Raw genomic sequence first — 24,374 nt, 5'->3', positions numbered from 1 at the left:
TGTTGCTCTTCAACTTTCTTATTAATGGTTTCAATTTTTTTTAATTCTTTTATTCTATTATTATTACTATTATTTTTTAAACTTTAATTTCCATTTGTTTATTACCATTATAATTTTCTTTTTGGTTTTAAATTTTTATTTTTTCGTTTTTTCTTTCTTTCTTTTCACTTTTTTCTTTTGTCTTTTTATTTCTTTTCAATTTTCTTATTCCCCGTTTCTTGAATTCTACCTGCCTACACTCACTCTCATTAGTGACTTCTTCCCTTCCCTTCTAATACCTCTCCTCCCAAGCATCAAATAAATTTATAAGAGTAAACAGTAACTCAGCAGTCAAACAGAACAAGAAGTATCATGAGCATAAAAAAGCAAGGAAGAAAAGGAGTACAAACAATGAAGGACAGCCTAAATATTCAGGAGGACCTGGAGTCATCAGAAAAATGGCCATATAAAGAACTCAAGGAACACCTTAGACAGATGGAAAGGAACCTTAAAGATCACATTGAAAATGAATTACATAAACAGATAAAAGAAGAAGTTAAGCATCTTTATCAGGAGATAGAGATTATAAAAAAAAATCAAACAATAATTCTAGAAATGAAGGAAACGATAAACCAAATTAAAAACTCAATCGAGAGTATCACTAACAGAGTGGAGCAAGTAGAAGCCAGAACGTCAGATAATGAAGACAAAATATATCATCTTCAAAAGAGTCTAGCCAACTCAGATAGGCTGGTAAAAAATCATGAGAAAAACATCCAAGAGATTTGGGATAACTTAAAAAAACCAAACTTATGAGTCATCGGGATAGAGGAAGGCACAGAGATTCATGCCAAGGGAATGAGTAACTTGCTGAATGAAATAATTACAGAAAACTTTCCAGAAATAAAAAAGGAAACAGATATACAAATTGTAGATGCATATAGGACACCGAGCACACAAAATCACAGTAGACCAACGCCAAGACACATTGTTATGAAGATATCCAATATATAGAACAAACAGAAAATATTAAAAGCTACCAGAGAAAAGAGGCAGATTACATTTAGGGGTAAACCAATAAGGTTAACAAAGGATTTTTCATCACAGATGCTGAAAGCGAGAAGATCCTGGAACAACGTATTTCAACCACTGAAAGACAATGGATGCCAACCAAGAATTCTGTACCCAGCAAAATTAAGCTTCAGGTACGACAATGAAATAAAAATCTTTCATGATAAACAAAAGCTAAAAGAATTTGCAGCCAGAAAACCAGCATTGCAAAGCGTCTTGAGCAAAACTCTACACGAGGAAGAAATGAAAAACAATAACCAAAACCATCAGCGGGAAGTGCCTCGGTAAAGACAGAGGACGGGGGGAAAGCTAATCATGGAGAAACAAACTAAATTAGAAAAAAAAGAGGGATAACAGGAACTTACCTCGACATTGTAAAAGCTATCTATGCTAAGCCTCAGGCTAGCATCATTCTGAATGGAGAAAAATTGAAGGCATTCCCTCTAAAATCTGGAATTATCACTATTTGTGGATGACATGATTCTATACCTAGAAGACCCAAAAGGGTCTACAGAAAAACTACTAGAACTAATAAATGAATTCAGCAAAGTGGCAGGATATAAAATCAACACACATAAATCAAAGGCATTTCTGTATATCAGCGACAAAACTTCTGAAAAGGAAATGAGGAAAAACACTCCATTCACAATATCCTAAAAAAAAAATAAAATACTTGGGAATCAACCTAACAAAAGAGGTGAAAGACCTATACAATGAAAACTATAGAACCCTAAAGAGAGAAGTAGAAGAAGATCTTAGAAGATGGAAAAATATATCCTGTTCATGGATAGGCAGAACTAACATCATCAAAATGGCGATATTACCAAAAGTTCTCTACAGGTTTAATGCAATGCCATTCAAAATCCCAATGGCACTTCTTGTAGAAATAGATAAAGCAATCGTGAAATTCATATGGAAAAATAAAAGACCCAGAATAGCAAAAACAATTCTAAGCAGGAAGTGTGAATCAGGTGGTATAGCGATACCAGATTTCAAACTATATTACAGAGCAATAGTAATAAAAACAGCATGGTACTGGTACCAGAACAGGCGGGTGGACCAATGGTACAGAATAGAGGACACAGAGACTAATCCACAAAGCTACAACTATCTTATATTTGATAAAGGAGCTAAAAGCATGCAATGGAGAAAGGATAGCATATTCAACAAATGGTGTTGGGAAAACTGGAAATCCATATGCAACAAAATGAAACTGAATCCCCTCCTCTTGCCATGCACAAAAGTCAACTCAAAATGGATCAAGTAGCTAGATATCTAATCAGAGACTCTCCATCTGATAGAAGAAAAAGTTGGCTCCGATCTACATATTGTGGGGTCGGGCTCAAAATTCCTTAATAGGACACCCATAGCACATGAGTTAATAACAAGAATCAACAAATGGGACTTTCTTAAACTGAAAAGTTTTTTCTCAGCAAGAGAAACAATAAGAGAGGTAAATAGGGAGCCTACATCATGGGAACAAATTTTTACTCCTCACACTTCAGATAGAGCCCTAATATCCAGAGTATACAAAGAACTCAAAAAATTAGACAATAAGAAAACAAATAACCCAATCAACAAATGGGCCAAGGACCTGAACAGACACTTCTCAGAGGAGGACATACAATCAATCAACAAGTACATGAAAAAATGCTCACCATCTCTAGCAGTCAGAGAAATGCAAATCAAAACCACCCTAAGATACCACCTCACCCCAGTAAGATTGGCAGCCATGATGAAGTCAAACAACAATGAGTGCTGGCGAGGATGTGGGGAAAAGGATACTCTTGTACACTGCTGGTGGGACTGCAAACGGGTGCAGCCAATTTGGAAAGCAGTATGGAGATTCCTGGGAAAGCTGGGAATGGAACCACCATTTGACCCAGCTATTGCTCTTCTCGGACTATTTCCTGAAGACCTTAAAAGAGCACACTTCAGGGATACTGCCACATCGATGTTCATAGCAGCACAATTCACAATTGCTAGACTGTGGAATCAACCCAGATGCCCTTCAATAGATGAATGGATAAAAAAATGTGGCATTTATACACCATGGAGTATTACGCAGCACTAAAAAATGACAAAATCATGGAATTTGCAGGGAAATGGATGGCACTAGAGCAGATTATGCTTAGTGAAGCTAGCCAATCCCTAAAAAAACAAATACCAAATGTCTTCTTTGATATAATGAGAGCAACTAAGAACAGAACGGGGAGGAAGAGCCGGAAGAAAAGATTAACATTAAACAGAGACATGAGGTGGGAGGGAAAGGGAGAAAAAAAGGGAAATCACATGGAAATGGAGGGAGACCCTCATTGTTATACAAAATTACATATAAGAGGTTATGAGGGGAATGGGATAACAAGCATGGAGGGAAATGAATTACAGTAGATGGGGTAGAGAGAGAAGATGGGAGGGGAGAGGAGGGGGGATAGTAGGGGATAGGAAAGGTAGCAGAATACAACAGTCACTAATATGGCAGTATGTAAAAATGTGATGTGTAACCGATGTGATTCTGCAATCTGTATTTGGGGTAAAAATGGGAGTTCATAACCCACTTGATTCTAATGTATGAAATATGATATGTCAAGAGCTTTGTAACGTTGTGAACAACCAATAAAAAAAAAGAAAAGAAAATGAATTAAACAAACAAATTCAAATGGCAAAGAACGAGCTTTACCATGAGATAGAGATCTTAAAAAAAATCAAACAGTAATCCTAGAAATGCAGGAAACTATAAACCAAATTAAAAACTCAAACGAGAATATTACAAATAGACTAGATCAAGTAGAAGTCAGAACATCAGATAATGAAGACAAAGTTTATCAACTTGTGAATCAATCTGTGAAATATGGTATAATAAGAACTATGTAATGTTTTGAACAACCAACAATAAAATAATTAAAAAAAAAGTTTATCAACTTGAAAAGAATATAATCAACACAGAAAAGATGCTTAAATCCCATGAGCAATCTATTCAAGAGATATGGGATGTCATAAAAAAAACAAATTTGAGAGTCATCAGGATAGAAGAAGGCATAGAGAATAAAACCAAAGGAATGGACAACCTGTTAAATGAAATAATTCTAGAAAACTTCCCAGAGATGAAAGATGGAATGGATTACCAAATCCTGGAAGCCTACAGGACCCCAAACATTGAAAACTGTAATAGACCAACTCCAAGACATACAATTATGAAGATAGCCAACATACAGAACAAGGAGAGAATATTAAAAGCTACAAGAGAAAGGAGGCAGATTACATTCAGGGGGAAACCAATTAGGTTAACAACTGATTTTTAATCACAGACTTTGAAAGCGAGAAGATGCTGGAACAATGTATTTCAAACGCTGAAAAATAATGGATTCCAACCAAGAATACTGTATCCAGCAAAATTAAGCTTCAGATTTGACAATGAAATTAAAATCTTTCACGATAAACAAAAGCTAAAAGAATTTTCAGCCAGAAAACCAGCACTGAAAAGCATTTTGAGCAAAATACTACAAGAAGAGGAATTGAAAAATAGTGCCCAAAACTAACAGTAGGAGGTATCTCAGTAAAGGGGGAAGAAAATAACCAAAAAGTAAAAACTAGCCAAACTAAAATAAATAAATAAATAAACATGACTGGAAGTACAAATCATATTTCAATTGTAACCTTAAATGTTAATGGCCTAAACTCACCAATCAAGAGACATAGGCTTGTAACCTGGATCAAAAAAACAAATCCAACAATATGCTGCCTTCAGGAGACTCATATGATAGGAAAAGACATACACAGGCTGAAGGTAAAAGGTTGGGAAAAATCATATCACTCACATGGCTCTCGGAAGCAAGCAGGAGTGGCCATACTCATATCGAATAAAATCAACTTCAAACCTAAGTTAATCAAAAGGGATGAAGAAGGACACCATATACTGTTAAAAGGAACCATCCACCAACAAGACATAACAATTATCAATTTGTATTCACCAAACAATGGTGCTGCAACGTTCATAAAACAAACTCTCCTCAAGTTCAAGAGTCAAATAGACTACAACACAATAATTATGGGTGACTTCAACACACCGCTCTCACCATTAGACAGATCCTCTAGACAAAAGCTGAATAAACAAACTATTGAACTCAATAGCACAATCAATAACCTAGACTTAACCGACATATATAGAATATATCAACCATCATCAAGTGGATACACGTTCTTCTCAGCAGCACATGGATCCTACTCAAAGATAGACCATATATTATGCCATAGGGCGACTCTCAGTAAATATAAAGGTGTGGAGATAATACCATGCACCATATCTGATCATAATGGAATGAAACTGGAAATCAATGATAAAAGAAGGAAGGAAAAATCCTACATCACATGGAAAATGAACAATATGTTACTGAATGATCAATGGGTTACAGAAGACATAAAGGAGGAGATAAAAAAATTCATAGAGACAAATGACAATAGAGACACAACATACCGGAATCTATGGGACACAATGAAAGCAGTTTTAAGAGGGAAAATCATTTCTTGGAGTTCTTTCCTCAAAAAAAAAAAAAAAAAAAAGAAAAAGAAAAAACCAACAAATAAATGAACTCACACTACACCTCAAAAACCTAGAAAAGGAAGAGCAAAACAACAGCAAATGTAGTAGAAGACAAGAAAAATTAAAATCAGAGCAGAAATCAATGAAATTGAAACAAAAAAAAACATTGAAAAAACTAAAAGTTGGTTCTTTGAAAAAATAAATAAGTTCGACAGGCCCTTAGCCAAGCTAACGAAGAGAAGGAGAGAACTCAAATTAGTAACATACGGGATGAAAAAGGCAATATCACAACAGACACTACAGAAATACAGAAGACAATTAGAAAGTATTTTGAAACCCTATATTCCAATAAAATAGAAGATAGTGAAGATATCGATAAATTTCTTAAGTCATACGATCTGCCCAGATTAAGTCAGGAAGACACACATAATTTAAATAGACCAATAACAAAGGAAGAAATTGAAGAAGCCATCAAAAGACTACCAACCAAAAAAAGCCCTGGACCAGATGGGTATACAGTGGAATTTTACAAAACCTTCAAAAAGAATTAATACCAATACTTTTCAAGCTATTTCAAGAAATAGAAAATGAAGGAGCTCTTCCAAATTCATTCTATGAGGCCAACATCACTCTGATCCCGAAACCAGACAAAGACACTTCAGAAAGAAAACTACGGACCAATATCTCTAATGAACTTGGATGCAAAAATTCTCAATAAAATCCTGGCGAGTCGAATACAAAAGCATATCAAAAAAATTGTGCACCATGATCAAGTAGGATTCATCCCTGGGATGCAAGGCTGGTTCAATATACGGAAATCAGTAAATACTATTCACCACATCAATAGACTTAAAGACAAGAGCCATATGATCATCTCAATAGATGCACAAAAAGCATTTAACAAAGTACAGCATCCCTTTATGTTCAAAACACTAGAAAAACTAGGAATAATAGGAACTTACCTCAACATTGTAAAAGCTATATATGCTAAACCTCAGGCTAGCATCATTCTAAATGGAGAAAAAACTGAAGGCATTCCCTCTAAAATCTGGAACAAGACAGGGATGCCCTCTATCACCACTTCTATTCAATTTAGTTCTTGAAATACTAGCCAGAGCAATTAGACAGAGAAAAGAAATTAAAGGCATAAAAATAGGAAAAGAAGAACTTAAATTATTGCTATTTGCAGAAGACATGATAATATATTTAACATACCCAAAAGGGTCTACAAAGAAACTGCTAGAGTTAATAAATGAATTCAGCAAAGTGGCAGGATATAAAATCAACACGCATAAATCAAAGGCATTTCTGTATATCAGCAACAAAACTTCTGAAATGGAAATGAGGAAAACCACTCCATTCACAATATCCTCAAAGAAAATTAAATACATGGGAATCAACCTAACAGAAGAGGTGAAAGATTTATACAATGAAAACTACAGAACCCTAAAGAAAGAGATAGAAGAAGATCTTAGAAGATGGAAAAATTTACCCTGTTCATGGATAGGCAGAACTAACATCATCAAAATGGCGATATTACCCAAAGTTCTCTACAGGTTTAATGCAATGCCAATTAAAATCCCAACGGCATTTCTTGTAGAAATAGATAAAGCAATCATGAAATTCATATGGAAAAACAAAAGACCCAGAATAGCAAAAGCAACTCTAAGCAGGAAGTGTGAATCGGGAGGTATAGCTATACCAGAGTTCAAACTGTACTACAAAACAATAGTAACAAAAACAGCGTGGTACTGGTACCAAAACAGGCAGGTGGACCAATGGTACAGAATAGAGGATACAGAAACCAATCCACAAAATTACAACTTTCTTATATTTGATAAAGGGGCTAAAAGCATGCAATGGAGGAAGGATAGCATAGTCAACAAATGGTGTTGGGAAAACTGGAAATCCATATGCAACAAAATGAAACTGAATCCCTTTCTCTCACCATGCACAAAAATTAACTCAAAATGGATCAAGGAGCTAGATATCTAATCAGAGACACTGCGTCTGATAGAAGAAAAAGTTGGCTACGATCTACATACTGTGGGGTCGGGCTCCAAATTCCTTAATAGGACGCCCATAGCCCAAGAGTTAATAACAAGAATAAATAAATGGCACTTACTTAAACTAAAAAGTTTTTTCTCAGCAAGAGAAACAATAAGAGAGGTAAATAGAGAGCCTACATCCTAGGAACAAATTTTTACCCCTCACACTTCAGATAGAGCCCTAATATCCAGAATATACAAAGAACTCAAAAAATTAAACAATAAGATAACAAATAACCCAATCAACAAATGGGCCAAGGACCTGAACAGACACTTCACAGAGGAGGACATACAATCAATCAACAGTTACATGAAAAAATGCTCACCATCTCTAGCAGTCAGAGAAATGCAAATCAAAACCACCCTAAGATACCATCTCACTCCAGTAAGATTGGCAGCCATTATGAAGTCAAACAACAATAAGTGTTGGCGGGGATGTGGGGAAAAGGGTACACTTGTACACTGCTGGTGGGACTACAAATTGGTGCGGCCAATTTGGAAAGCAGTATGGAGATACCTGGGAAAGCTGGGAATGGAACCACCATTTGACCCAGCTATCGCCCTCCTCGGACTATTCCCTGAGGATCTTAAAAGAGCATACTACAGGGATACTGCCACATCGATGTTCATAGCAGCACAATTCACAATATGATGGTGGAACCAACCTAGATGCCCTTCAATAGATGAATGGATAAAAAAATGTGGCATCTATACACAATGGATTACTACGCAGTAATAAAAATGACAAAATCATGGAATTTGCAGGGAAATGGATGGCATTAGAGCAGATTATGCTAAGAGAAGCTAGCCAATCCTTAAAAAACAAATGCCAAATGTCTTCTTTGATATAAAGTGAGCAACTAAGAACAGAAAAGGGAGGAAGAGCATGAGGAAAAGATTAACATTAAACAAAGACGAGTGGTGGGAGAGAAAGGGAGAGAGAAGGGAAAGCATATGGATATGGTAGGAGACCCTCAATGTTACACAAAATTACATAGAAGAGGATGTGAGGGGAAAGGGGGGTGGAAACAAGGGAGAGAATTGAACAACAGCAGATGAGGTAGAGAAGGATGATGGGAGGGGAGGGGAGGGAGGATAGTAGGGGATAGGAAAGGTAGCAGAATACAACAGTCACTAATATGCCATTATGTAAAAATGTGAGTGTGTAACTGATGTGATTCTGCAATTTGTATTTGGGGTAAAAATGGGAGTTCATAACCCAATTGAGTCAAATGTATGAAAGAAGATATATCATGAGCTTTGTAATGTTTTGAACAACCAATAAAAAATGTAAAAAAAAAAAAGAAATTAGAGAGACCAATAATATAGTTTAGGGGAAAATGTTGAGAAATGTGCATGCTATTATATTACTAACATGAGAGTAAATTGGTGCAACCATAGATCGTAGAACTTTGACCCAGCATTTCCATTACTAGGCATCTCATTTGAAAATGCCTTCCACTATGCATACTATATGTTCAAAGATGTTTGCTGCAGAATTTATTTCAATGGCAAAAAGAAAAGAAAATTGAAAACAGTCTAGGTATCAATGAACTGGGGTTAAAGACATCATGGATTATCTATGTTCTGGAATAGTATAGATCTATTAAAAAAGAACAGCAACTCTGCTGGTACAGATCTAGAACTTATTACAAAGTGAAATATTAAGTTTCCTGCTAGGGTAATTTTGTAAAAACTACAATAATATTATTTTTTATTTTTTCTACTTAGTTGTACATGACAGCAGAATGCATTTCAATTCATTGTACATAAATGAAACACAACATTTCAATTCTCTGGTTGTATGTGGTATAGAGACGCACCATTTGTGCAATCATACATGTATCTAGGGTAATGATGTCCATCTCATTCTGCCATCTTTCCTACACTCATAACCTCTCCCCATTCTCCCCTTTGCCCAATCCAAAGTTCCTCCATTCTTCCTATGCCACCCCCGACCCCCACAATCACAAATCATCATCCATTAATCAGAGAAAACATTTGACCTTTAGTTTTTTGGGGGGATTGGCTTACTTCACTTAGCATGATATTCTTAAACTCCATACACTTACCTGCAAATGCCATAATTTTATTCTCTTTTAATGCTGAGTAATATTCCTTTGTGTATATATACGACGGTTTGTCTATCCTTTCATCTATTGATGGGCATCCAGATTGGTTCCACAGTTTAGCTATACAATGATATTACTTTTTTGATATTTGCACAGAAAAATCACAGGAAAGTATACTTTTATTGCTTTCAATTTATATGCTAGCATGTTAGTTTTTGTAATTAAGAAAATGACTTTTAAAATGAAAGTCAGTTTATGAGGTGGGGAGACCTCTATCACTGGAGTGTTTAGCACAGAACCAAGGAACAGCGAGAGGTAGGGACGAAATAAAGCTGAATGTGATGACCTGAGTCCCCTCAATACTCGGAAGGTCCTGAAAATGTCCTGCTACCCCTCTCTCCTGTGACTCACACAGCAGAACCTCCACTGAGGTGAAAGAAAACAGGACATTTCAAAACTGAGATGAATCCAGGAGATCGCTGCACAGACCTTGTGAAATCCATTACCGTGGAGAAGAGGCCATCCTTCCCAACACAACACACACTGTCTCTGCAGTGCCTTTCCTCTGCAGTGCTGATCAGTTTTATTGTACTAAATTTGGCAGTGTGTGGCTAGACAGATAAGTACAGCCAGGAAGCTTTCATGGGGTTCAATACTTGATAATTCAAGCCTTTGGTGAGTGTTCCCATGAGCTGCTGGATTTCCCTCCTTCCTTAATGGTCAGCTGGAGGGTGCTGCCCTTGAGTTATCCCCAGCTCCTCTTCCTAGTCACTCAGTGCAAGGATGGATTGGCCCTGCAAGTGTTATCACTGAGGACACCTGTGCAAACCCAGCCAGGCCTTTGGAAACCTCTGTGTCCATCTGAGGGTGATGCTGGTCTCCTCCAGCTCTACCCTCTTAATACCCAGTAAACAGAGGTGAAATGGCCACTTTTCTTCCCTGCTTACTGTTTATTGGCTACAAACAACATTGTCTCTGAGAGAGTCTCCTCTTGTTTTGCAAAGAGAAGGGCCTGAAGGAGGCAATGTACCTGATGCCAGTGAGTAACAGGGACTACTGACAACCAGATCTTCACCGTGTTTGGCGAGAAAAAAGTTAAGAGCCAATTATCTGCCAGACCCACATTAATGGGTGGGACTGATAAGTGGTTTTATTCTTGTTGACTCATGGAACCCTTTTAGGATAAGGATAACTCAATTTGTTGGGCAATTACTATGTGCTGTGTACTGAATGAAGAGCTGATGTTTATTATCCCATTAAATCTATACAACAATTCTATGAAGGAAGCCCGGGGAGACAAAATGATACTTCCAAGATCATACAGAAGGGGACTGAAGAACTAGGCTCCAAATTCATACTCAGCCACCACATCAACTTGTATTTCTGAATCAAAGCTCGGCGGAAGCCCAGTAAGTAACAGGGTTAAATTAGGAATTGACTTGTTTGAAAAATGTGGCAAGGGGAGAAGCCTGGGCTCTGGACTTTTCCTGTCTTGTATCAATCTGTTCAGGGGGCCTGAAAGGCTTTTGGAAGCAAGATAAATTGAAGCAGAGGTCTCTACTGTCCTCCCAGCTTGGACACCATGTGCATGTTTAAATGAAGGTTCCTCACTTTGCAGGAAGAAGCAAGAGCATCTTGCTGTGCTGCTAACACCCCTCACGGTCACCTGTCTGGGGCTAGGCATTGATTGCTGACTATGGCAAGCCAGGGACACATTAAATAAGCACAAGGCAAAATCCTGGAGGGTCAATTTTTATTTGAAGATTTGTAGGGAAATTTTTTTATATAACTGATAAGTAATACAAACCTTTTTATATCAAAATACGGTTAGATATAGTATAGACAAAATTCAATTTTTTAACCTTTTTTTGGATAAAGATAGAACATTTAGCTTCAAAGAAACTCTCCCCTTGAAGAAGATCACTTCAAGTTCATCTCTTAGCTTTCAGGAACAAATTCTCTGTGGGATATTACTGGAGAACACAAATGTATAGATTCCTTGAACAAGCGTGTTATATGGAGTAGGAATGATTGGTGCATCATTTCCTTACTTTCTGATTTCAGCCTGAATAAAAGTTTGTGTGGGTCACCTCCTCCCTGGATCCACCTCATTCCCCTCCCCTCAGCTTTATCACAGCCCCAGGGACATTTCTTTCTAAGGGGGAACAATGATGAGGCTGGAAGTTCTTCCAAGGAGTAGAGGGGATACATTGGAAAACATTTTCTAGGGAGCACATGACGCAGATCAAATATATTTAGTAAATGCAACACACAGGGAAACCTGGGAAGAGAGCTGGGAAGTCAGGGAGAGAACAGAGACTTTGGGGTCATGGGAGAGGTGCAGCCCACAAAGGAAACCAAGCATTGACAACTAACTTGTAGGCAGCCTTTCTCCTCTTTCCCCTGCAACTTGAAGATCAGTAGGGGAAAGGAAGTGCAGAGGTGAAGATGTTACCTAATGTTGCAATTAGCATTAACCAAGCAGCCTGCCTGCTCAGGAAAGGACTCTGGACTGTGACCCACAGTGGGGGACAGAATAATTCAGGCTATTACTAAGACTTAAGAGGTTGCATGTTGGGGGTGGGTTCTACCTCATCTCTTATAGAAAAGACCAAGAAGGTTTACAAAGCACAGACCATCTCTCAGTCTTCCATGGCTCAATCTGATTTGCTTAAGCAATTTTAACTATTTTAGCCAGATTAGATAGGACACTATGGAAACCAATGTATTTTCATCGCATCCAGAAATATGAAAGTGGCATTAATATCAATATTTATTTCCTTGAAAACTGAAGAAACAAGTACTTTTGTTATTGAAATTAATTCTTAAAAGCTGAAATTTTGATGACAAATAGTAGTAAGTGGTGGTGGCACTAGGTTAGGAAAGGGGACGATATATACAGGGACCCAACAAAGGTCAAATCAGAATGCCAGGCCATGGACAAGGCCAGTGGCACCATATGGAACAAAAGGGGATTTCCACTCTGCAAGGTAATTTTAAAAAAGAGACAAACAGAAAAAGGAAAGTTCTTGGAATTATTATACATTTGTGAGATCAAGTGGAGCATTCACAGAATGCTTTCTTTTTTCTTAAGTACTTTTTTCCCTTGGCAGTGAGACTGTCTCAGTCTCTGATTAATGCTTGGGTGATGCTGCACATTTGAGCAGCTTATTTTTCTGACAAAACCCTGCAAGGACCACACCACTGTGCTGTAGGGGCCCAGAACCACACAGGCTAAGTGCAGCATCCTGAGTGGGGTTTGACTCTTCAAAAGGAGGATGACTCAAAGCACAGGTGACAACCATCCCTCCAGAAGCCAAACCATGAGCAGTGAAAATTCCCATGCACAGATGTTCCGCAGGAAAGAGCTGTTCAGACCTCTAAAAGTAGAGAGAATTAAGAGGGGAACATTGAGCTCAGAAGGTCATGGTCATAGTTCATTTATTTTTCAAGGAGGCAATTTAACTTCCCACAAGGCTCTAGCAAGAGTCACATTGTAGCAGTCTTAGTTTGACAAATGCAGAATAAACAAGAATAGAAAGGATATTGGAAAAAATATAACAAAATCTAGATGCTGGGTATGTTTTATCTGTGGAGACTTGAAATGCCACTTAAATTCCCTGAACCTCAGTCTCCTCATTTACTGAAGGATGATAAAATCTATCTTCACAAGATTCTTCATATCAAATAGGGAAAAATGTCTATAGGAATGCTTTGCCAGCTTTAAATCATCTCACAATTAAAAGATGACATTATTGTTCATCATGACAATAGGTTCACTCCAAGAAGATTTACTTTAGTGAGTGTTCCAGAGGTTTTCAAGAGATGTAGTTGCTATTTGCATTCACAGTGCACCCAAAGGCTTAAAACCTCTTTTATCCTGCAGCAATTAGAGTATCTCTACGTTTTCCATTGTATTTGTCACATTAAATTTATTGGTCTTGGACTGTAATTATTTCTTTTACTTTTTATTTTATTTTTCAGCCCCTGAAGTAGACTATGAGCTCCTTACAAAACTACTTTTTGTATCTCTGTAAGCATCAACATAGTACTTAGAAGATAGGACCTTTTTTCTTTTTTCCATTTTATTTATTTATTTATTTTAGAAGATAGGATCTTGATAAACACTTGCTGAATTAATGCACCAGTGAATGAAGAACTTCTCTGGAAAGCCAACATAGACATCATCTCAAGTCATCTTGAGGTTCACTTACAGGATGATTTTCAAAAAATTCCATAGGAATCAGGAAATAGGCTAGAGCAGTAAGGGAAGTCAATTTCGCCAGGGGGCTTTGGTAGTTATTATTGTTCCTAACTGCCAGTTGTCTTGCCCTAAGTTTATGGTAGTTCTTTATCATTCTACCGACTTGAGCCCTAAATTTATGGTAGGTCTGTATCGTTCCACCCACTTGAGCCCACCTACTACTGCATGATTTGCTCTGACCAATTAAATACAAGCAGAAGTGACTGGTACCAGACCCAGGCAGAAGCTTTTTTTAGGTATGCTCATTCTTTCTCCTCTGAGACCAGCATTGTTACAGACAGAAGCTGCTGTGTCAGCTCAGTTACTGGGTGGCATGATACAAAGTTGAGCTAAATCTTGTACACAATGAATAAACAAGACCAGGGGAGAAAGACACCCATGTTGTCATGAGCCACTAAGTCATTGACAACGATGTCGTCGTCGTCCTCCTCCTCCTCCTCCTCCTCCTCCTCCTCCTCCTCCTCTTCTTCTTCTTCTAACACCTTTATTTTATTTACTTTTATGTGTGCTGAGGATCAGACCCAGTGCCTCACACGTTAGGCAAGCTCTCTACTGCTGAGCCACAACCCCATCCCCAAGGCTTCTTTATTGTTACTTTGGCATGTTCTAGCCAATCCTAACTGATAAAGAATAATCTATCATTGTGATTTCAAGATGGCTGAATTTTGTTTTTAAGCCAGCTGTAACTACTAATGTGTGATTCTTGCTTTCTCAGCAGCTCCAGGCAAATTACATCCTAGTTGGATCATAACTTGCTTATCCAGGGGAAAAATATATATATATATATATATATATATATATATATATATATATATCCCCCCCCAATGGAGAAAAGGGCAAAATACTAGTGAAAGTTTACCAAAAAGACATTCATATCACCATCTGAGGAAATGGAAACAAGTCAAGGCATGAGTCCTTATTTCAGAGTCTCTTCAAGTAAAGGAAAAGGGGACTGACATTTATTGAGTGTCATCTTTGAAAATGATCCATTGATTACAAGGCATGATACCTGCTATGTAGCAGGCACTCAAATTTTAGCTCTTCTGTCATTATTACATATATGCACTAGTTTGGGTCTCTTCACAGATACCCTCTTACTTGAGAGGAATGAACTAGAGTGGCTAAAAAAGCCTAGATTCAGGAGCTTTCTGAAAAGTTCAAAACTAAAACTAACACGCATTAATTCTGTGACCTTGTGCAATTTCTCATTTCCCTTAGCCTTACTTTTTTCCCTATTTTGTAAAATAGGGATAACAATATATTATCTATTGTTGTGATAATTAAATAAGTTGTTATATATAAAGGGCTCAGAACAGTATCTGGCTATGTAAGTACAAACTATGGTATTATCATTTAATTTTTATCACTCAATTCCTTTTTATCTCCTATGATATTATTTATCAGTGTACAATTCTTACTTTATTTTTTTATTTTCAAGTTTAGACAAATTCCTGATGCCAAAATTCAAAATCATACAACAATGACCATGTGGCAAAATGAAACCCATTATTCTGTAGAGATCTATTTAGTATCTAATTTCTACCTTTACTCTCCAAAATCCTCCTTTGGTGACAAAATTGTTGATGCAGTCTTTTTTCATAAGATTATTCCAATTCCCTTTTTAAATATCTTGGTCTAGTCAAACAAATATGCTGCAGTACAAACTGTGTTCATAGCAGCGTGAAATAATCCTTGAGGTGTGTCCCCAAAAGTCATCCCACTGTTTATAGGGTTCAGAAATTCTAGTGCAATTTACCTGGATCCTGCTAGTACAGAATCTCTCAGAAAGCTGCATCTGAGGTTTTAACCAAGGCCTTAGTCATCTTGAGGTTGACTTACAGGAGAATCCACTTACAGGAGAATTAATTTTTTTTTAGCAGTGAGCACAGTTTTCTATTAAGTATGAATACCTCTACACAAGAGAGAGACACAAAAACAAATAAATTTAATGAGCTCAATATGTAATATGATAGTGATAAGTGCTACAGGAAAAATAAAGCAAGGAAGACAGAGAATAGATTGTCTTTTTTCTCCCTCCATTCGATTTTTGATATGATGTGGCAAGGAAAAGTTCACTGCAAAGACCTAAAGGAAAAGAGGTAGAAGTTACTCAGATTTTCTGGGGAAGAGCTCTCTAAGAGGAGAGAACAGCAAGTACAAAGCCCTGACAAAGGTCAATCCATACCTGGCTATGTCTGCCAAACAGAGGAACAGAACAAGTAGATGACAAGTGAGGAGAATTAATTTCTGTGTTAGCTAGCCTTTTGTCACTGTGACCAAAATGCCTGACAAGAAAAAGGTTTCAGAGTTTCAGTTCATGGTTGGCTGGCTCCATTGCTCTGGGCCTGAGGCGGGGCAGAACATCTTGGCTGAAGTGTGGGTTGGGGGAAGGCTGCTCAGCTCATGGCAAGAGGAAGGTGGCAGTGGTGGGGAGAGAACTGTCATTCAATTCTTAAAGCCATCTTATGGAGGAGCCATCATCATCCTCATTTTGCAATAATAAATCTGGTATTGCTGCACCATTCCTGTATGTGACTCACATCTATAAATCTTTCCCCTGTGTGAGCAGCAAATATTAGCATTGAAGTGTTGGGAATGGGAGATGTGAAGAGGACGTTTTGAAAATCAAGAGCAACAATGAGTTGAACAAACCTGTGTAGATCTTTATCTTTGGTGTATATAATGATTGCTGCATATTTGGCTGTCCAAGCCACCAAAATCCTAATGTCAAATGTCTCTTAAGGGGAATAAAAATCAAAGATGTTATCTTTCTGTAAAGATAAAGTGACCTCAAGCAATTAAGCTGCTTCAACAAGTTCCTGAAGAACACTCTATCTCCAGGCTTTGCAATTTTTGAGGAACAGTCATTCCATTTTAGTTGAAGACAGTTTAGGATGGGTTTCCTTCCACTTACAACTGAAAGAATTTCTGATGATGCAAACAAGTTGTCCAAGGTTGCACAACTAAATGAGGTCACAATTGAAACCCAAATCTAATTAACAGCAATGCTCCTGATCTAGGCTATTACACAGTGTTTCCTCTTCTATTATGCTTTGGGCCACTAGGATGAATGGGAAAATGCAAATTACTGAACAATTCTGAAGGTTGAGTATGTGTATGGGGTAAGGCAGGGTAGTGGGAGAATCATAAATTACCTACTAAAAGGTAGCTAGAAAATCTCCTTGATTTCAACATTATCACTCTATGACAGTTTTCTCAATTGAGAGATTAGAACTAGAAGACTTGAAAATCTGATGTTCTAAGGAGCTCATTCTCCTCTTCTGTGATGGCATATCTCAGAGTCTGGCAGCAGGTTCATGTGAGGTGAAAGAATGAGTGAGTGAATGAGTCGATACATAACAGATGGAAGAAAGTCTGAGAAAAGCCTACTTACTACTATTGGTGTCTGAAATGTTCATCTACGGCTGCATCCCCCCAAAATGGACAGGTTGATCTCACAGAAGTACTGCTGATACATAAAAATAGGTAGCACAAAAAATCACTATGCATCTTTTCCCTTACCTGAGACCATAGTCATTCATAGTTGTGATGTGCAATGAGGCTGCCTCAGAGGTCTTCTACGTTAGTCCTGGTGTGGGTGTTAGAAGGGGATCTTAGAACATGCCCAAAGCATCTGGTCTGTAGGAAATTTCCTCTAGAAAGTCTGTAGACTTGAACTTGATCTGGAGTGGGGAGAAAGAAGAGGGAAGTCTTTAAGTTGAAGGCAATTACCTGTGGGAGATTACTGAAAATGATATTTGTCAGTAGTGGCCTCGGTGGTCTCATGCCCAGCAAATGTTCTCTTGCTCTGTGGCATGCTGTCCAAGTACCAAAATGCAGTTTCTTTGGCTCTCTCACTATCTCAACCCAGAACATGACTGCGGATCTCCAAAGACTCTCCACATGGATCTCCAAAGACTCTCCACACTCCTTCTCTTAGGAAATAAATTTACCTTTTCTATTCTCCCATAGCCACTGGTCTGCAAGTTCATGATGGCATTTGCTGTGTTGTTACCAGGAAGCAAGTCACAAGTGAGCAAAGGCTATCTCTGCTGTTGAATCAGAGCCCGCTCATTTCAGCTCATCAGAGCCCATTGTACACATCTCTTTCTAATCCCATAGTCAGTGACACTGAACCACTGAAATTGGTGATCACCATAAATAATGTCTTCACAAACTTCCTGCCAACACAAAGGCATAGATGTAAAGCATTTATCAGCACACCACCGGCTCTGACTTACCTTTATGTGCTTACTGCAACTCAGACCATGGCTAGAACATGATTAGTATGTAGGTTCAGCTTGGCTAAAGTTCTTGGGCTGTGGGAGGAAAAGTGGGCCCAATGTCACTACATTGACAGCCCTCAATATGCAAGAGTACACAACCCACTGAACCACTGACAAATAATAATTATTATTTTTTTCTTTTTGTGGTACTGGGGATTGAACCTAAGTTTCCTCTACCACTGAGCTATACCCCCAGCCTTTTCCATTTTGAGACAGGGTCTCTGTAAGTGCCCAGTTTGGCCTTGAATTGCGATTCTCCTGCCTTAGGCTTCCCAGTCACTGATATTACAGGCATGCATCACTGCACCCTGCTATCTCTGAAACAGAGGGCCTGGTACCCTACATGGCCCTGTATGTGGGCACAGGCACCTGTGAGGATGATGGGGAAATGGAAAATCATCTGTCCATATTTCTCCAGCTTCATTACTCATTTCCTAGCCTTCCCCCTCCAGTAAGGGCTGATGGCAAGCTGGCCCACAGGTAAAGCCAAACAGTGTTGCATATCACTTTATAAAAGCATATATTTGAAAACAACCTTTCTATAATTCTAGGAAAAGTGGTCAAAAACAGAATATTATAGGCTTAACATTCTTTTTTGTATATAGAAGGAGAATGGGAATGTTCTTGGGGAAACAGACATTGTCACAAAAAGTCTAGTTTTGGAAGAAGCAAGAAAGAAGAAGGTAGAAGGAGAGGAGGAGGAGGAGGAAAAAGGGGGAGAGAGAAAGAAAGAGTTTTCTAGAGAGGATCTCAACCTTATTTGTCCTTTAGAATCCCCAGGAAGCTTCTAAAAGTGCAAGTGACTGTACTATGCCCCCAATTGTGACTTATTTGATCTGGTGATAATTCTAGTGCCTGTCTGTTTCCCAAGGTCAATGGGTGATTCTATTGCACATTCAGGGTTAGAGAACTACCTAGGTTAGCTGTTCTAGATTCCTGGCCAAGTAAGTGAAAGAGAAAAACTGCAAGGGCAGCTAGTACAGCCCTCCACCTGGCAGTGACTGAGTTGAAAACTTCTCAATTGCTGAATACAACCTGAGCTCTCAGAGGGGAGGCATCTGTACCATTTGCTTTGTTTGTTCAGTACCAATTAAAACCCAGCAGCCACAATCAGTGTAATGCAAATGGGCATCATTCCTGGGGCAGACTGGAGAGCTGTGGGCAAAGATCCCACTGCCTGGGTTTTAAAAAATTTCTGGCTGGACCATATTTCATATTTCTAATGCTTAGAAATTTCAAACATCCTTCTGTACTGCATCATAAAATAATGAAAGCAGATGGGAGCTGGCATCTCTCTGGGTCTCTTAAGATACACTGTGGGTAGGGGATGGATCAGAAAACTAATCTGTTGACTTGGGAGCTAGGAATATTTTCCATTATATGTGGGTTTTATTTTCCAAGTTAACTTGTGGCCTTTTTATGAGCACACAAGGGAAAAAATATGTGTTTTTTTTTCTCCTGAGTTCATATTTCCAATTCTCACGTTTTTCATGTGGGAATTTCTTCTCATTTACTACCACTACCATCACCAGCACCAACACATGCATGCAACATCTGGAAAGACCTGCAAACACAGTGTAGCAAATAAGCAGTTTTACTACAGATTAAGTTTCCCTTATCCAAAACACGTGGGACCAGAAATATTTCAGATTTTGTTTTTAAAGACTTTGTTTGCATAATACATAATAAGCACAAAGAAAATACAAACACAAAATCAATTTATGTTTCATGCACACTTTATACACAGAGCTAGGAGGTAATTTTATGCAATATTTTTAGTTCATCTGCATTTTGACTGTGACCCCTCACAACACATCAGGTATGGAATTTTCCTCTGGTGGCACCATGTCTGTACTCAGAACATTTTGCATTTTGGATTAGGGATGCTCAATCTGTATTAGCTGGTCTCTATGTATCCAGAATATAGAGAATGAAGCAATCCATGTCCCATCACAATAATGTCCCATCCTGCACACAGCCTGGCTTGGAGAAGTACCTCCAAGACCAGAGAAGACCCTCTTACCGCTGGCCTCTCCTGTGTTCTTACTGTATCTTCTCTATTCCCCTTGGTCTCTTGCCTATCCTCCTCTTCTCGCCTCTCTCCTTCAGTTCAGGTCTAGGATCTTTGCTAGAAAGATTGTGGTGCAGCCTCAACTGTTCTTGTCAGAGTTAGTACAGGTCTCTCAGATTCCAGAAGCAAGCGTTTCTAACACATACCACTATTCCCTTGCTACTGTGGATTCTTGCACACAGCATAACATAGATGTTTTGCTTTGATAAAAGTCTTTGTAACTTCCTTCTACCCTAACAAAAATTACTTATCCTCATGAAACATGCCTCCCTTAAAAAAAGAGAAGAAAGGGAAAAAAGGAAGCAAAGAGGAAAGAAAGACAGATGAGAGACAGAGAGAGGAAGAGAGGAGGGAAGTTGAAGGGAGAGGCGGGGAACCGCTGTTGTGCTGTTCAGTGCTTCAGCTTTGTATCTTAACATACCATGCTCTACCAGAATGAACCATCAAGGCTATGCCAATTGATGAGAGCAATATGTAACTCTAAGAACTGGAGACACAAGGATCCAAGAAAGTTACACAAATAGAACCAAAAATTTAGCATGAGAACGTGATTGGAATAAAGTGTGTGCACAGTAACATTTTGGTAAAAGGGATTGAACTAAGGGGCACTTGACCACTGAGCAACATCCCCAGCCCTATTTTGTATTTTATTTAGAGATAGGGTCTCACTGAGTTGCTTAGGACCTCATTTTGCTGAGGCTGGCTCTGAACTTGAGATCCTCCTGCCTCAGCCTTCTGAGCCACTGGGATTACCAGGGGGCACCACTGTGCCTGGCTAACAATTTTCTTAATTTATTAAATTAAATAAAATTTTACATAACTGACTAAGAACACTTAGTGTGAGATCTACCCTTAACAAATTTTAAGTGAATAATAGATTACTTTTAATTTTAGGTAGACAGTCATAGATTATTCAGTTTGTGTGGTTGAATCTTTATGCCGGTTGATTAAGCAACCCCTATTTCTCTTTCTCTCTAGTCCCTGGTGACTATCATTCCATGGTTTTTTAAAATTTACTTTTTATTTATTTATTCTGTGGTACCAGGGATTAAACCCAGGGGTACTTAGCCATATCCCCAGACCTTTTTATTTATTTTTTATTTTAAGACAGGGTCTTACCAAGTTGCTTATGGCCTTGCTAAGTTGCTGAGTCTTGCTTTGAACTTTTGATTCTCCTGACACAGATCCTGAGTTGTGTGAACTGAAATCTCCCCCCACTTTTAATAAAGTCTATGAATTTGACTATTTTTACCTTATACGTGTGGAATCGTGCAGAATTTGTCCTTCTGTAACTGGATTATTTATTTTAGCATTATGTCCTTCAGGTTTATCTATGTTGGTATGAATTGCAGGATTTCCTTTTTTTAAATTTTAAGACAGAATATAATCTATTATATGTACATACCATATTTAATTTTCACATTCACCTGTTGATGGACATTTAGGTTGTTTTCACATCTTGCCTACTGTGAACAGTGCTGCAATGAACATAGCAATGTTAATATTTTTCAATATTATTTTTAGTATTTTCTGAAAATTCTAATATCTCTAATCTATTCCAAGATCTTGGTTTCAGTTCTTTTGGATAACTACTCAGAGGTGGGATTATATGATAGTTCTATTTTAATTCTACTTTGAGAAGACTCCATATTGTTTTCCAGAGTAGCTGCATCCTTTTTCATTTCTACTAACAGTGTGCAAAGGTTGCATTTCTCTATATCCTCAAACAATATTTGTGTTCTTCTTTTTTTGATGTTAGCCATCCTAAAGGTGTGAGGTGGTATCTCACTGTGATTTTGATTTGATACAATTTTCTGCAACAGCATGTAGGCATACCACTGTAGAAAGTCATATTTGTGTAAAGATGTTTAGTCATTATAACTCTGGTTTTACTGGTTTAAACCAGCAAAGTAATGTGGATTATGCTTTCCATGTGCTTTGGATATATATTTTTTATAGTTACAAAACTACAGGGTTTTTGTTTGTTTGTTTGTTTGTTGTATAGAAGATGGGGGAAAAGTGTGCACAATCCTTTAAAAGAAACCAACTTCAGATAGTGCCTCTTTTGGAAGAAGTAAGGTGGTAAAATCTATAATTCTGTTAAGGAATTCGTAGAGAATTTCCCCTTTGGTTGGTTTCAGAATTGGACCTATTAAAGCCATATCATTGGGAATAGTAGATCAATCAGACAAGAATGGTAGACATCTCTCATTTGTTCTATCCAGTGGATAGTTGCTGTTTTATTGGTGGTGGGGTTGGGGTGTGTACCAGGGATTGAACTATTGTTGCTCTTCTGATTGTAACAATTCAAGAGTTTATTCTGGGAAGCATATTTTACTTCTTGAAATTTTGTGGCTTGGTTGGTCTTGATACTGTACTTGGCATGTGGCTCAGTCTCAGCCAGTCAGAGCATCTTATCACCCTATCCTCGGGGAAGGACTTGGTTAAGTATCTGATCAAATGAGAGACAAGTTTAAAACTTTTGTTCAGACTATGGCAAAACACAAGTGAACACTGAGATAAAGGTCATAAATCTAGATTTTCTGAAAAGCATATCACTGCCAGGAGAGAAAAGTCTACTGAAGAATAGAACTGAGACAGTAGGCCCGGCTCCATCCTGCCACAGGCAGACACCTGGTGGAGCCCAGCCTCTGGCAAAGGACCACTTCTTCCAGCCAGCAGACTACTATGTGAGGTCAGGACTGGCCCAGATCTGCCCACACCGACCTGCATGGGACCCAGGCTCACAGTCGGCCCGGGTCCATCCTGCCACCTGCAGACATCAGCCAGAGCCCAGCCTCTAGCACAGGATTAACCCTTCTGACCAACAGACTACCTCGGGAGGTCAGTCCTGGACCAGATCTGCCCTCATCAACTTTCTCATGACCCAGGCCCAGGGTAGGTCCAAGTTCTCCTCCCCCACACTTCCCCCATCTGGGAGCCCAAGCCTAACCCACAACCATCTTGGGACACTGCAGTCATTGCCATAGCCTTCCATGCAGTAGCCCCTACCTTTTTGACAACAGACATGACTTAGAAGCAGCTGCATCTCAGAGCAGGCATCCCAAAGACAATGTAAGGACCACCTTTTCAGCCCCATCTCTGTAAGACATTGCATCCATCTTGGGGCACCTCCACTATTATCTCAAGTTACCTCTGCTATTGACATCACCACCTTTAGTTCCAGTAGCATACATTGAGGGACACCAGCAGGGTCTGGAAGCCCACCACCAAGGTCAGGTACAGGCAATCTGCACGAGTACTACAAGAACATAGGGTAGAAACTGTAATATCTCAGAACCACACTGCAAGAAAGGAAGACACATAAACAATATGAAAAAACAAGGGAGGAAAGTGCCCCAAACAAATCAGGACACTACAGTTAACAGAACACATGGACAGAAAAGTTGATGAGATATCAGAGAAGAAGTTCAGAAGATTCATAATTTAAATGATTTGTGAATTAAAGAATGACCTAAAGGATCAAAAACAGGCAAAAATTGATCATTCCAACAAAGTGATAAGAAAGCAAATACAGGGAGCAAAAGATTACTTCAAGAAAGAAATAGAGACTCTGAAAAAAAAAACCCAGTCAGAAATCTTTTAATTGAAGGAAACAATAAACCAAATAAAAACTTAATAGAAAGCATAACCAACGGACTAGATCACTTGGAAGAAAGAACGTCAGATAATGAAGACAAAGTATACAAACTGGAAAATAAAGTTGATCACACAGTGAAGATAATAAGAAACCATGAACAGAACATCCAAGAATTATGGACAGCATCAAAAGACCAAATCTAAGAGTTATTGGGATAGAGGAAGGCACAGAGTTTTAAATCAAAGGAATGCACAATCTCTTCAATGAGATAATATCAGAAAATTTCCCAAGCATGAAGAACGAATTGGAAAATCAAATACAAGAGGCTTACAGGACATCAAATGTACAAAATTACAACAGATCTACTCCAAGACACATTATAATGAAAATGTAGCATACAGAATAAGAGAATCTTAAAAGTTACAAGAAAGAGAAATCAGAT

General features: G+C 38.3%; 1 long non-coding RNA gene across 1 annotated transcript in view; it reads right to left on the bottom strand.

Annotated features, from left to right (window-relative positions):
- The window catches only part of LOC308632630, a 209,887-nt gene that overhangs the window by 12,139 nt on the left and 173,374 nt on the right, over positions 1–24,374 (bottom strand). The window contains exon 4 of the long non-coding RNA XR_014018619.1: positions 17,497–17,657. This is a non-coding gene — a long non-coding RNA (uncharacterized lncRNA). The remainder of the gene's footprint in view (positions 1–17,496; positions 17,658–24,374) is intronic.

This window comes from Spermophilus citellus (genome assembly GCF_964194105.1).
Source record: "Spermophilus citellus genome assembly, chromosome: 2".
NCBI lineage: Eukaryota > Metazoa > Chordata > Mammalia > Rodentia > Sciuridae > Spermophilus > Spermophilus citellus.
The sequence above is the reverse complement of the archived record's forward strand: the minus strand, read 5'-3'. Positions and strand labels throughout refer to the sequence as shown.